The sequence below is a fragment of the Passer domesticus genome, chromosome 1 (assembly GCF_036417665.1).
Source record: "Passer domesticus isolate bPasDom1 chromosome 1, bPasDom1.hap1, whole genome shotgun sequence".
NCBI classification, from domain to species: domain Eukaryota; kingdom Metazoa; phylum Chordata; class Aves; order Passeriformes; family Passeridae; genus Passer; species Passer domesticus.
In genome coordinates, this window is record NC_087474.1 from 143,557,144 (window position 1) to 143,572,450 (window position 15,307).

A 15,307-nucleotide genomic window follows, 5' to 3' on the forward strand; every position below is an offset into this window, starting at 1 on the left:
AGATCAGCTGGACCTCTGTGTTGATTTTCATTATTTAATGGCAACTTCTCTCCTTGGGGAAAATACTAAGTTAGGACTTTTTTTTACTATCATGACAATTAACAAAGGGAATATTACAAATCACATGGTTCAGTCTAAAAACAGCTACTGATCATCTTCAATGCCCTCATGACTGTCCCAAACCTTCTTTACCCCAGTGCTGGTTTGGCACACAGCTAGCAGCTGAATATTTTCTGACTGATAGCTGACTTGGTGAATACAACTAATAATATCTCTGGGCCCAACTCCACTCCCTGCTGTTTAGTACTTCTGGGGAACAGCATCTTGCACAGTAAGCAATTGTTGAAATATCAAAATCCACATTTTATCTGCTCCTCATGAGGAATGCAGAGGGATGTAGCTGGGACAGTTTCAGGCAAGGGATTTTTAAAAGGGAATTTGTGTTGTGCTACTGCTGGCCCCTTACAAAGTGTCACCTTCAAAACTTAAGATGCTTTTTTAATATTAGGGAAAAACAAGGTACCTTGTCTCATACCCCTTATACATATGGGATGGAAACTAGGGGCTAAATCCCTGACGAACATATTTGAATATCTGCAACTAAATTTTACCTGAATTGCTGCACCTAAATACAAAATGGAAATCAATAATAATAATAATAATAATAATAAATCTTGTCTTGCTTCTCAACTGAAGGTTTTAAACTCCATAGCACCATTTAGCTTGATTTCAAAGATCCTGGAAACTTTGCTACCTCATACTGGCAAATGTACAAGGCTGAGACCCTCTTCAGCAAACACATCCTCAAACCTTAATTGCAAAACAAACATGAAATGCAGATCACTATTTTCAATCTATGCCCCTAGCTCTGCCAGTGTGGTTTATCAGATGCATTCTGAGAAAATATTCAGGAATGGTGTCCTTACAAAACACCACAGATGACTTTTTTAGACAGCAACACGGCCCTAACACTACACAACTGACTATTTCCCATTTGCTTCATGATAGCAAAGCCTACATTTCTGGATGTATCCTAAGTAATTAGTAGTGGAAGGCAGAATGGGGATGAAGTGATCTAAACAATCCTAGGAAATCAGGATTTGTTAGACTGGAAAAAAGCAGGAGAAAGAAACCCACATTCTAGGAAAGATCCATGCATGGCTTCCTGTTTTCTGTCCCCCAAAAGGTTTATGTTTGCGTTCATCAGTTACTGCCTAAAATATTACATGTGTCCCACTACAGAAAACTGCCTTGGAATGGGGGGCTGAGAGCCCTCAGCTATAAATTTACTTTGGAGCAATCAGCCCATGGCAAGCTCTGTCTGCAAACACTGTCCATGAAGCTGCTGTAAGTGAAGGCAGCAATGCCTTCCATGCCTTCCATGATGATTCCAGCTAGAGAAGCACATGGCTACCAGTGCCTGGGGAGCAGTAGATGTGGATCAGAATGTACATTGAGGCTGAGAATATTCATGAGTACCCATCTCTCACCCCCCAGCTGAATGGCTCAGCATGTAAATTACAGCACAGAATCACAGAATAAACGGAGTTGGAAGGGACCCACAAGGATAACAAAGTCCAGCTCCCAACCCTGCACAGCACCATCCCTAAAAGTCACACCAGGTGCCTGAGAACATTGTCCAAACTTTTCTTGAGTTCTGTCAGGCTGTGCTGTGACCACTTCCCTGGGGATCCTGTTCCAATGCCCCAACCACTCTCTGGGTGAAGAACTTTTTCCTAATATCCAACCTAAACCTCCCCTGACACAACTTCAGGCCATTCCCTTGTGTCCTGTTACTGAACACCACAGAGATGAGATCAGTGCCTGCCCCTCCTCTTCCCCTCATGAGGAAGTTGTAACTGCAGTGATGTCTCTCCTCAGTTTCCTCTTCTCCAGGCTGAACAGACCAAGTGACCTGAGCTACTCCTCATACAGCTTCCCCTCAAGGCCCTTCACCATCTTTGTTGCTCTCCCTTGGACACTCTCTAACAGTTTAATGTCTTTCTTATACTGAGGCACCCAGAACTGCCCCCAGCACTCAAGGTGAGGCTGCCCAGTGCAGAGCAGAGCAGGACAATCCCCTCCCTTGCCCAGCTGGTGATGCTGTGCCTGATGCCCCCCAGGACACTCTTGGCCCTCCTGGCTGACAGGGCACTGCTGGCTCATGCTCAACTTGCCATTGACCAGGACCCCCAGGGCCCTTTCCATGGCACTGCTCTCCAGCATCTCATTCCCCAGTCTGTCCATGCATCTGGAGTTGCTGCAGCTCAGGAGCAGAATCCAGCACTGTCTCTTGTTAAACTGCATGTGGTTGGTGATTGCCCAGTTCTGTAATTTGTTGAGGTTTCTCTGTGGGGACTCCCTACCTTCATGGGACTCAGTTCCAGTTTTGCATTGTCTGTGAACTGGCTCAGTATCCCTTCCAGTCCCAAGTGATTTATGAAGATGTTGAAGAGCACAGGGCTGAGGGTGGAGCCCTGCAGAACCCCACTAGGGACAGGTCTCCAGTCTGATGTCACCCTGTTCACTGCAACACTTTGTACCCAACCCGTGAGCCAGATGTTCACCCACCACATGATGTGTTTATCCACCTGCGTGAGACAGTATAAAAGAGAGACATGACCTAACAAGGTGGGTTTTTTTTAAAGAAAATTATCTGTTCTTTGGCAAAATGGCTGTAGGTAAGTCACATGGTGGCTATATTTTTCAACCCTCTTCACTGGTTAAAGCAGTATCTCCCTTACGGTGGCTCTTTGGAGAGGTGCAGGAGCACTGCTGCCTCCCAAACACCTTTGACCGGGACACCACTCACAGGCAGCTGTAACCCAGCTCCCCTAACAGTTTCCTCAGTAGCTCCATGTGATGACATGTCAGCTTTTGAGCATATGTGATGGCAGCAGAGGTGTGTGGATCACTGGCTTACAGCTACCTATGGTTTCATGACATAAAAAATGCCCTTCACAAGTCAAGGATGAGAGCATGATCAAAAGTGGCCCAGCACTAGCAGTGTTTGCTGAGCCTCATTCAGGTGCCTCAGACTGAGCTGTCTTCTTATCCAAGTTAAAGGCAACCCATGCCTTTAACTGTGTTGTTGTTTAACTTGTGTTGGCATCTGCTTCTCTAATGTCATTTGAAGCACTGATCCAAGTGCATCAAATGACCCTTGCTGGGTCAGCTGAGGAGGCTGTAGCTCTGTGAAAGGCTGTGTGAATATTGCTTTGCTACCTGAGCTTATAATTCACACATAACACTACAGATTTTTTTGGGAGATGCTTTAAATTATGATCATCTGCAGGAAGAGGATGGAAAAGAAAGGCAGGTAACAGCACATAAAACCAGTCTAGCTAGGTGGGTTTTTCCATGCTCTTTTTTTTGTAATAAGAAATGACTGGTACGGGGGTGCATGCATTTGATTTCCCAAATTTCAGTTCTTTCTGTGCTTGGATATGATCTTGGTGCAAAAATCAGTGGGCACAAGAAGATGTCTAGGACCAGGACAATAAGATCACAGCATATAGTTTTTTGAGGAAACTAACCTGCTAGCTTTTTATCCAAAATGACCACTGCCTGCTTGGAGGATGTCTGGAAAAAGGTAAATGGCATTTTCCATGGAGGGGACAGGAGCAGGAGCCCAGCCAGCAGCAGGGCATCCAGCAGCTGCTAAAACAAAGGAAACCACGGCTCCCAACTGCAAAATCAACCATTATTAAAAGGGAATGTGGAAAGAGGGGAGAAGTTTTGAAAAGCTTATGTGAGTTTGTGGGGAGGGAAGGTACCAAATCATGCTTACTAGTGGTGGTAAGAGCAACAGAGTTGAAGCATGAAACTCTTGGCAAGACTTAGAGCAGATTTTTCCATTCCACTGATGTTTTTCTCACTCTCTAGCCATATATCATTCTTACATTAAAGTTTGCTACTGAAAAATGTTTTGTTCCAAAAAAACCCTTTTCTCCTGCAAAGTGCAAAATGCAAACTACTTTTAATGGTAGATTATTCCTCCAGGACCTCTTCCATTCATGTTTATGCTCAGGGTATGACTCAGATGCTCACATCAGACACAAGATACTACTTCATCTTCAGAGGACCCATCAAACCAAGCTTTCTTTCAGACCTGCATTAGAACTCAGCCCTGTCCTGTCCTGTCCTGTCCTGTGCCAGATCCTGGCCACAAACATATTGAAATTGCTGGGAGAAATTTATTTTGGACATTTCCAACTATTGTTCTTGTGTTATGGTTTGTACTAGGGGAGGCCTAGTGTCATGCCAGCCTTGGAGAATACACTCCTAGCAATTTCTGGGGCCTGATTTAGCTCTGGTATAGCTGCATTGCCATGTCATAGTTTTGTATTAAATCTGGGTACGTTGCAGTGTTTGGTACTGGCACATTTCCATTCAGTGGTCACATGTACAAAGAAATTATCACAGAATTACAGGATGGCTGAGGTTGGAATGGACCTCTGAAAGTCACCTGCTCCAACCTCCCTGCTCGTGTAGCAACAGCTGGTTGGCCAGATGGCTTTCGAGTACGTCCAAGGAACACTTTGGGCTTTTGGGCATCTGTGTTTGATCATACTCAGAGTGAAAAAGTTTGATCTGTGCCAGTGCTTGATCATACGCAGAATAAAAAAGTGGGGGGTTTTGTGTTCAGATTGAATTTAGGTTTATTAGGTTTGTGATCACTGCCTCTCAACTTGTAACCGGACCCTGCTGGGAAGATTGACTTTCTCTTTTTCATCCCATCCCACCAGGTATTTATTTATACATATAAGAACCCCCTGTGCCTTCTCTTTTCCAGACTGGACAGTCCCAGCTTTTTCAGCCTCTTCTCCCAAGTGAGATGCTCTGGTCCCCCTCTGCTGGGCTCACTCCAGCAAGTCCATGCGTCTCTTAACTGGGAAAATGAGTCGTGGGTCTTCTGAGCTGGCACAGAAGGCCAACTTGTTTTGAGGTGTCAGGTCTGAGACTGCTTAGGAAGCCTGAGGACAAAAGATCTGAACTTGGTTGGGGACAGTCTAATGAGGCTGATAAACTGTCAATATTTACAATCCCAGATCCAGTAGAACAGAGGCCATTAAAATTATATTACAAATATTATTTTAACATCTAACCTGGTAGTGTTGTTTACACTAGGCGAGAGATTTGGCTGAGGTATCTGCAGCATGTTTAATTAAATGCCAAATTGTCAACAACTGTTTTTCCATTTCATTCTGCAACACAAACACACACAACATAATAATTTCCAGCAAGATAGCCTGTAAGTGGAGAGTTTTTTGTAACAGCAAGTAGTATGTTAATAGAGAAAACACATCAGAGTAACTAATGAAAAAATATTAATATTTTTTGTAAAAAAATATGTTAAAACCCAAACTATATAAATCATACATGTTCAGTCAAAAAAATCCTGCAATACTTTGTAACTTGTTCAAACAAGCAGTAGAAGAAAGCCACCTTTTGAGTAAATCAACCTGAAGTAAGCAATTAGCAGAGCTTTGCTAAGAATGATTCTTGTTGCAGATATATCTGTCAGATATCACTAGCTGATACCTCAGTTAAAATAAATACACTTTGTTTCCGCTGCTGGAGAGTTTTTGTTATACCAAAACCTTTCCATAAACTGCATCATATTGCATGCAAGGTATAGAAAGCATTTGTGTTGGGGTTACTGGATTCCCAAACAATATTGTTTCTTTTTCTTAGATATAGCTGGTTTGCTTTGAAAAAAGCAATTAAACATTGATTGTAAGAGAGTGATTATCAAACTTCCTGGGGCAGACCTGATCCAAAACTCATTTAGGAATTGCAAAACCAGAAAGCCTCCTAGTGCTCTGGGAGAGGTGACAGGTTGAGGTTCAAATCCTTATTCTAAAATCAGGAAAAAGAGGAATGTAAGCCTGGTATTAAATGTCCTGGGCATTCACTCAGGCTACACAACTGACAAATCCCTCCTCTGGGTTTGTTTTCCTGATAGGACAGATCCCAGAGAATGCCCACCAGGTAGGATGGACTCCAGGAAAAGGAACACAACTTCAGCTCCTGCAAAGTTCGGCCTGCATGTATGAAATTGGGCATTTAGCCATACAGGGAATTCAGAAGTCTCAAGAGTTAGATTGCAGCTGTAGAAAGCATAGCAGGTTTAAATTTTGTATGTAGGCACCTGACAGTGAAACAATTTTCTATCACTGGTTCAGCCTGTACAGTGATGACAGATGGAGTAATGGTTTTCAAAGATATTCCCCTCTAATTGTAATCCCACTACCTGGCTGAAGAAAGGTGGTTGAATACTGTCTTCTTATGCATTTCTGCCCATAAGACTAAGGTAACTTTTTCTGCAAACTACCACATCTCTTCCTTCTGGTTTCTTTATTAGTAACTATTGTTGGAACAAAAAATTATAAACCACCATTCTCACAGTTTTAGAAGATCTAAGTAAAGACTGCAGGAAAACTGTCACAGACTTGATGCCAGATGTAGAAGTACAGAGAGCTGTGGTGTTCACCTGAAAGCAAGACAATTTTGGGAACACACAGTGTGCCTAAGGCAATACTGCTGTAGGAATAGAGCACATCCTTATTTTCTGATATTTACAGGGCTATCCCAACATTGCTATACTTTGGGGGATTTTTAACACATAGATTAAGCCTTTCCTGAAAGTGAAACTCCAAGGGTAAGCTAGCAGAGCACCAGTGGTTTGGGATTCACCATGGGCTGTGCACACCTACTGGGAGCACCCAGGCCTTCCTGGGATTCTTCTTCTGCACCAAGTCCTGTGACAGAGCATCCTCGTTGCCACTTATATCTTTATGAGGTAGTTTGAGGCTATTTACTAAAACTTTTAGGGGCAGATCAGGAGAATGTAAAGAATAGGCTTAAGGCCCTAATTTTTCAGTGAACTTTATACCTTTTCCATTTATAAGTTTGACAGATACATCTGGAAGCACCATGTGGGAGGATCTTGAAAGCAGGTCTGGATTTGAAAGCTCCTGACTAAGGCAACAGCCACATTATTTCTAGTTCCATATTCCAGGCCACTTGACAGCATCAAGACACACAAGCCACCTATGGTGCTTGGAACAACTATGCACTGGAAATTGTTATCCTCGTTTTAGATCAGTCTAGCAATAATAAATTGATTCTTAAGGTCCCTGGCAGGCTGCCCCAACATGAGAAGCCTTCTATCCCTTGCTGAAACACAGGATTGTTCAGCCAGACTTCTCTAGCTCGGGGAGGCTTGGACTGCAGTGACTTCTTGCTCTCAGCCATCTCCACATTATGTTATTTATTTGTAGCATTTTGTATAAGAGCTCCTGTGCAAATTAGAGCTTGGAAGCTTTGTCCAGTGCATAGCAAGAGCTGTAGTGTGCCATTCCCCCAGTGGCAAGTCTTCTTCCCTGTCACTTAATAAATCACCATTCCAAACACAAGAGAAAAAATATAAATATGTTGGAAATTTAAAATTGGATCTTTTCTGTCATTCTTCTCTCATCACAAATAAACCAAAAAGAAAAGAAATATGCTTGTGGTACTTGAAGCCTTTGGATTGTCATAAATACTAACCAAAACCTCCAATAAGCTGCCAACCAGACTACTTCTCTCAAGATTATTATTCCATTTCTGTTTCTGCCATGTAACTCCTCAACTGTAATATTTCCATGCAAACAGCATGGTGTGTCCAAAATATCTTATCTTACATTAGAGAGAAAACAATTTTTTTCAGGGAGAACACTATCTTTTCCCCATATGGCTACAGCTATGCAAATCCAAAATGGTTTCTCTCTTGGCAGGCAGGCAGGATAGCTAATGAGCCAATACACCGAAAACAGACAAAATTAAGAGACAAACAGCAGAGCATGTTTCATCCTCTTTCTTTTCCCATCATGTTTTGTCCAGTTTTTATGTTCCAGTTATTACCACTAATACCAACAAATATTTAAAAATTACATTTGAATCAATGTCATTGGCCAATGTGCCCCATGTACTGATGCAATTTTAATACTGCTCCCAGTATTCGTGGCTATCTAGAATTTTTATCTTGTCTATATCTTTGTTCTAATTTCTTCCTAACTTTGTCTAGTACTTTTTGATTCTTCTTATCTGACAGCATCTTTTCTCTCTTTTTCATAACATGCTCTTGTTTCATACTGCCTTGTATTTTGCTCAGGCTCCTCCTCCCTTTGCCGTCTCCCATTTCTTTAGAAATCCCTTTCAAACACTCTTCTGGAGTAGAGGCTTCTCCCACGACTTCCCTTCACATCCTTTATCTTTACTCCCTTACATGGGTCCCTAATAATTCCTCAGTTTGAAAACAATACAGATGGAAAAACCCACAGGAGGAAAACACTGCATCTCAAGTTCCCTGCTGCTCCGGAAGTGGTGATGTTGAGTTGATGGTTCCTGCATCATGGATTTTTAACTAATGGATAGATGCCACTCACCTAGATGGAGCCTGCCAGCTGATGGGTATCCCCTTATATCCTCTTTTCTTTTCTCACAAGTGCAGCTCTAACAGAGAGAGGGAAGGGGAGGGCTGTGTTTTCTCTCTCCATGGGACCAACGCAGAAGCTGTAGAGGAAGTGAAGATAAAGAGTACTGGAATATGTGGCCTTAAACTAACACCACATATATCTCTTTGTGGCTCCCTCTGCCTACACATACACTCAGTCCTGCTGGGTCCGGCTCTATTCAAGAGCAAAGCATATACACCATAGCTTATAAATAATGTTTAATACCTAATTTTTCCCTTTTTTTCACCCCAGGAAAACACTTAGTATTTTATCAGCTTTCAGTTCTGTTGACTTCTAACAAGATTTTTAGGGGGATTTTTTTTCCTTGAGTTGGTTTTGGTGGCAAGTAGGAGTGAAGAAAGAAATTCAATAAGCCTGCAGGCAATTGCTGCATTGGCAGTGTGTATTGCTTTTCATTTTGGAATTGGCATGAAGGCCCTCCAAGTAACCTAAGCTCTCTTTTTTGAGAGAATTGACAGATAAATTATATACACAAGATGCAGTCAGATAATTTTTGGGGAGATGAGGATTGAGTGAAGTCAAAATGGAAAGCTCATTTCACATCAGGGATGTTCCTTCACTGTACTATTGACACAAGGCACCTTTGAATCCAAAAGGCTCCTGTAGCACTACCTAAACGTAGCCAAAATTTGAAATGATGTCGCTGTCTAAATTAAGTTCCTCAATCTCGAGTTGGCTATACCAGTAACAACTCAATAATCACAAGTGTTTGACCTCTCATAAATTCTGTTTACTTGGCAGGGACACTGCAAATTATTAGTACAGTTAAGGCTTGTAATTATAGTTTAAGCTCTATATTTGCTGAAAACTCTCATTGAATTTGTCCAGGAAACTAATATCTAACCATGCTGAAAGCCAAAATAGATGAGTGTTCTTGTTACTTTTAACCTAATTTGAACCTCCTGGAGACTCACAGAAATTATCTGACATTTCCCATTCTGGGTAACATTTGCTTTATGTTCAAATCATACAAAATATTGGATTATAATTTTATACTAATAATTTCCAATAAGTGTTTTCAAATCTTTGGAAGCTGACTGCCTTGAGTGAGTTTCAGATCCTTCAGGGAGAGTTATAAGGCAATATGAAGTGTGGAATGGGGAAGAAATGAAGTTGAAATAAGCCTCTCCCAATATATGCAGTAAGGAAGGCACAGCACCAAACAAACAGGACTAGTTAGGTCAAAAATAAACCTATGGAAAAGAAATAAACAGGTTGTTCTCTGTTCCTTACACTAAGCAAACTATAAAATTTCCTTTATTGCAAACAAAATTTCTTCATTTAAATTCATTAGGAAAAGGGGTTTTTACATCAGGGAAATCATACAACACAAGGTTTGTACAAGTGAGAAGGAGGAACTGCAGCTTGATGTAGGAAAAACGATTACTATCTAAATGTTATCACCTTTTGTCTCTTCAAAAATACATCAATCTGGCATCATGAGAGGAAAAATGCACCTTAAAGCAGAAGAAATAGGGAAAAACCCACCTAAATTATGAATTATGCAAACAATTTTTATCAAATATCACAATGTGTTTCTGTGGGCCTTACTGTAAAATATGAAAACATACAGAAATAATTAACACCTCAAAACTCCAAGGAACTACTTTGACTTCTAATTCCTAAGATGGGACATAAAGCATACATTTCTTTGCCATGAGATTAAACAAGAAACCTCTGTCCATATGTAAAATCTTGATCCTTCTACAGGCAGCCTCACTGTTCAGTCACAAGGTTAATAATTTTACAGGTTCAGTGAATGGCTCTTTGGCACAGCACAGTATTTCCTTAAATACCATCACTCCTGATCTCTGCAGGAAGACAATTTAGTCTTCTCAACATGGGTATAAAAAATAATTGCCGTAAACAATTGCTTCTACATGCCCTGCCCAGGGTTCTTATAAGAGAAATATCATCTGCATGCGTCCAACTCTTACACACTCACACAGTGCAGCTTCCAGCCTGTGGCCACTTCAGCCAAGGCAGCTGGAGCTGAGCAGCCTGGCCAGCACCTTTCCAGATGCTACTGCAGTGTGTGCAAGCTCTCACAAGCACCTCATTTTTTTAAGGCAAATTTTAGCATTTACATTAGATGTTTACTGCAACAAGAAGTTCAACCTACTGAAACAGGCTTAAACTTTTATGTTCTTTGCATTAAAGTTTCTCCTCATTGCCAATTTAGCATATTCAGTGTTGGTTACTCCAGGAAGATGAGATCCAAATGACAATAATCTAATTCATACACCTTTAAATGCCTTAAGCTGTGGAATGCACATACTGCATTATGATTTCACCTCTTGCTAAAGCTCAGCAAGTGCTGAGACACAGTGGATGGAGAAGTTTAGACTTTTCTACTGACACAGGGCAGATGGGTGAGGCCTGCCATGCCTGGTCTAGTCTGCTACCATGCAGCCTGCTTTTTTTACAAGAGGAGATATGGATTATATATACCCTTCATTCAAAATATCCTCCTATCACTGAGGATGCACTGAGCAAGAAACAAATAGACTGCTTCTGAAGTTGTGTGTGCTGTGAGGTCAAGGAAGATGTGGTTATGTGGCCTATTCCTTTGCCCAGGCTGCTAAGAAACCATAGGCATCCTCTGTGTGAACAATTAATGGAGAGCTGTATTTTTGGACAGCTGTACACCAGTGGTGGTTTTGCTCTTGGCAAAACATTACTCATTCTTGCACAAAATGAAAGTATTCATTAAGAGGCTTGCAGATTTGCATTTTCACATCTTTAAATTACACTTTACTTAGCCAGGGTTGCATGACACAAGTAATCAGCTGGCTACTCATACATGGCAAGGAACTTGTTTCACAATTTGGCTTCTATTCTATTCTATTCTATTCTATTCTATTCTATTCTATTCTATTCTATTCTATTCACGAATCCAGCTGCAGGGAGTTCACATGCACCTCCCATAGTTCCTGGGTAGCCAGTTCTTGGTACTGATCACCTCACTGTGCTGTTACCCACAGGCCTCAGAAGTCTTGCTCTACACAGGAAGGCACCTACTTGTTGCCATCTTGTTTATTTACAAAGATAGCTCATGCACCAAATCCTCTGCTGAGTTACAAAATGATCAAGGAAAGGCAAGTCCACTTTTCAGCCCCTCTGTGCTCTTGGCATTTTCTGCTGATCTCCTACATTTGCTCATTCCCCATTCTGACTCACAACAATTCCAGCAGTCAGTGCTCTTGGCTGGCACAACAGAGTCTTAGGCTATAAAACATAGTGACAACTTGGAGTAGAAAATATGTCTGCCTTTCCAAGCTGCAGGTGGGATTTCTTTATTTTAATGTACAGCTTACAGTCATCTGATTTTGCTTCCCTCCTGGATATTACAGGTTACATAAACAATTGCAGGGAAGAGTGGAAGTGCCTCACAAGTTCTTGCACTCCCACATGCTATAAAAGGAGCTCTCTACCAGAAGCAGCACTGTTGCCTTAGCACAACCCTCCCGTTAAAGATCCTTGAATGGCTTTTGCAGGCTTAATTTCTGATGGTATTTCTACAATGGGAATTGAGAAGACATTTATTGAAACTATTAAAATTTTATTAAAATAATTGCAAACATGACAACACATCTTCTCTAAATAGGACAGATTAAATATTTTAACCCCCAACAATTCCCAAACATGTTACAGTTGCTTAAAGGGAAAACAACAATTTTTATATTCTCCAAAAGAGGGAAAACTTGATATTATAACATTGTATCTGCTCAACAAGTTTATGGAAAAAATAAAAAAAATCTTAATTTTAAAAGAGTCCTTGGAGCAGAAGTACAATATTTCTCTTTCACCCTTCATCATTCCAAAAACTAAAGGAAAGAGAAGGAAGTCTTAAAACAAGACCTCTCCCCGTTCCAAGTTTTCTTTTAGCAGTTACTACAAATATTTTTTTGTAAAAGCAAAGCCAAAACAAGAGACACGAAGTAGACGTTATCTTCATGTAATTTAGAGAACAACTATTCTTGGATGTTTATAAAATATTGCTACTAATGAGATCGCTAAAGCTTAGTCAATGGAAAGTTATGACAGAATTTACAATTGTCATGCTTGAAGAAAGCTTCATCTACTGCCAACCTACTGCAAACTCACACTCTGGCCAGCATCACCCTCTGCCTGAGAATAAACTTTGCCTTCCCCCTTCTGCTCTTCCCTGCCTGTATAATTCAATCATAACTCAGTTATTTGTGAAGGTGTCCCAGATTGCCAGGCAGGGAAGGCAGCACATTCCCCACAACCACGGGGACAGTCCCAGCCAAGCACACATTCAGCCACACGGAAAAGCCTCGGGTGACCGCTGGCAGAGCCAAGGGCTGTTGCAGCACTGGCAGGAGAGCCCACGACAGGGCTTGTTCTTGGAGATTTAGATTCAGCCAAGCTTTCCTCTCTGAACAGCAGCACTGGGACATACAGAAAAACCCAGCAGACTGATTCTTACTGGGCTGCTGAAAGCACAGTAGGTTTGGTTCCAGCTACCTCTTGGTGAAGTAAAGTCCTTCATAGCAGCATTTTGAATGAAGCTTTTCCCTTCCAGTCATTGAAACCAGGTGAGATCTATCAATTTACAAGAATGATTTTTAGAAACATTACTTCATATGTGTAGCAGCAGGTGGGCTTCAGAATAAATGCACCACTCTCCAACCATACAACCACCCTTCTGTTTCATTTTTTGTTTTAAAGAGTGACAAGAACATTTTTTAAACTTCTAAGCAGAGATGAGGGGTACTGACAGAAGTACTAAAAATAAATCATTTGCTTAAAACCCCTTTCATCTAAAATTGCAATTTCAGAAAATGAAAAGCATTACATACAATACATCTACCTGAGATGTCACTAGTGAATATAGTTTGCTCTGAATCTTACATCCATTACATGATTTCTATTTTAGTAAACTGACTAGCAAATGTCTCTCCTGGAAATCTGTATGAATTATTTTGAATTCCTGTCCTGAAACCCATCTGTGTACTATAATCATCAGCAATGACAGCACCAGGATTTAAATGACAGTGCAAAACCAAGAAACTCCTCGCCTGCCACCCTCCTTAAAAAAAAAAAAAAAAAAATCAGAATCAACCCACAAAGCAATGGTTTTACATCCACAAGTTGAATAAACTCCACCCTTTGAGCTTCCTAAGGATCAAATAAAAGAGTAATGATTGTTTCTTTAGTGAATGTGAGTCATAAAAGTGTTGCGGTTTGTGAGCTGGACTGAAATCTTTAAAGGGAGACCCTCTGACACAGCATCATGGTGGTGTAAGAATTAAAGGGTAGAGAGGACAGAAAGACATCTCATTGCTCAATACTTTTACAGAAGGTACTGTTATCATTTTGAATGGAAGTTTTGCTTTAAGGCTTTCACATTTACAGAACATTCTCAAGCCTAAAATTTTCGGGGAACTGGCATGACACAAAGTTACCAAGTATTTCAGTAGTGCTACAATCTGCATGCACCTTTTCTGTGCCTGAAGGTCCAAAACACAGAGAACCAAAAACCATGATAACACAGTATCTCACTCCTGGGATGAGATTATTGTAAATCTGTACTTTTAAGTTAATTCTTCCAAAGCAAAAGCAGTATGTGAGCCCTTTCCCTGCTGTTTACAAAGAAACATTCCTATTTTATCTCATTTAAAAATTCTTTAATTATTACACAACTGCACTTCTATAACTGTGTTAACAGGGAACATGGCTATTACACAATCTGGATTGTTCTGAAGCGACTGCTTTGGGGCTGTAACAATATAGAGTGAATCTACAGATTGCAATTTAATCAATCCCTCGATAGAAAACTCGGGGAATAAGGAACTTGGCATACAGTATGCTCAGCATAATGAAACTGCTCTCCCAAAGCAACCTGTTAACTTCAGCTGTGTTTCAGACTCTTCATCCCCATCCTAGGAACCAATCCTATCCATAAAGTGAATCCTTGTGCTGTAGACCAGCTTCCTTGAACCATGGTTACAGATCTGCAGCAATCTACTTTTAACTGCTTATTGCTACCACTTTTTAAATTCCAGTTTCTCAGCCAAGGAAGGGATCTTTGAAGGCCAGAGTTCAACTCCCTCCTCAAAGCAGGTTTAGGTCTATCAGGGTGCTGAGGTACTTAGTAAATCCAAAGGTGGAGATTGCATATCCTTTCTGGGTGACTGCTTCTAGTGCCTAATGATCTTTTAGGTAATAAAATATTGTTATTCCCAATTAAATCTAACTGGATTTTTCCCATGTTTTATTTTGTGTCCACTTCCAATGATCCTGTCTCCTTGCAGCTTGAAGACTTGTCTTGTTGTGAATCTTCCCAGTAAAGCAACAGTAAAACTGGTCTTAGCCTTAAGACTGAACATCACCAAACTGTTTCTCCCTTCCCAGGTAACATAATTCCAGACAGTAAGCAGGAGTGTTGGCAAGCTGAAACAATTTTACATACATAGATTAATCCCAGAATTTAGGGAGTTGTTAAGAGGGAAACCAGCACACATTTGGAACAAGCTAAAAGTGAGCCACTGGCATTTCCCTCAACCTTAAACACAAAACTGTAGGCAGTGATAATGCCTCTTCCTTTCCAACATCCACACTCACCTCAGTGACCAGCCACTATGCCTGAGAGAACTCAGAAAAAGGATCTGTGATTTTCTCTTAAAAGATACTATGGCATATTCTGCAGTGCAAAGGTGCTAAGGAAACCCAGGCAAGTGTGAAACAAACATTAGCTGAAAACTCCAGAAACTTACAAACCTCCTCCAAAATCCAACAGCTGAACTAGAGATTTGTTC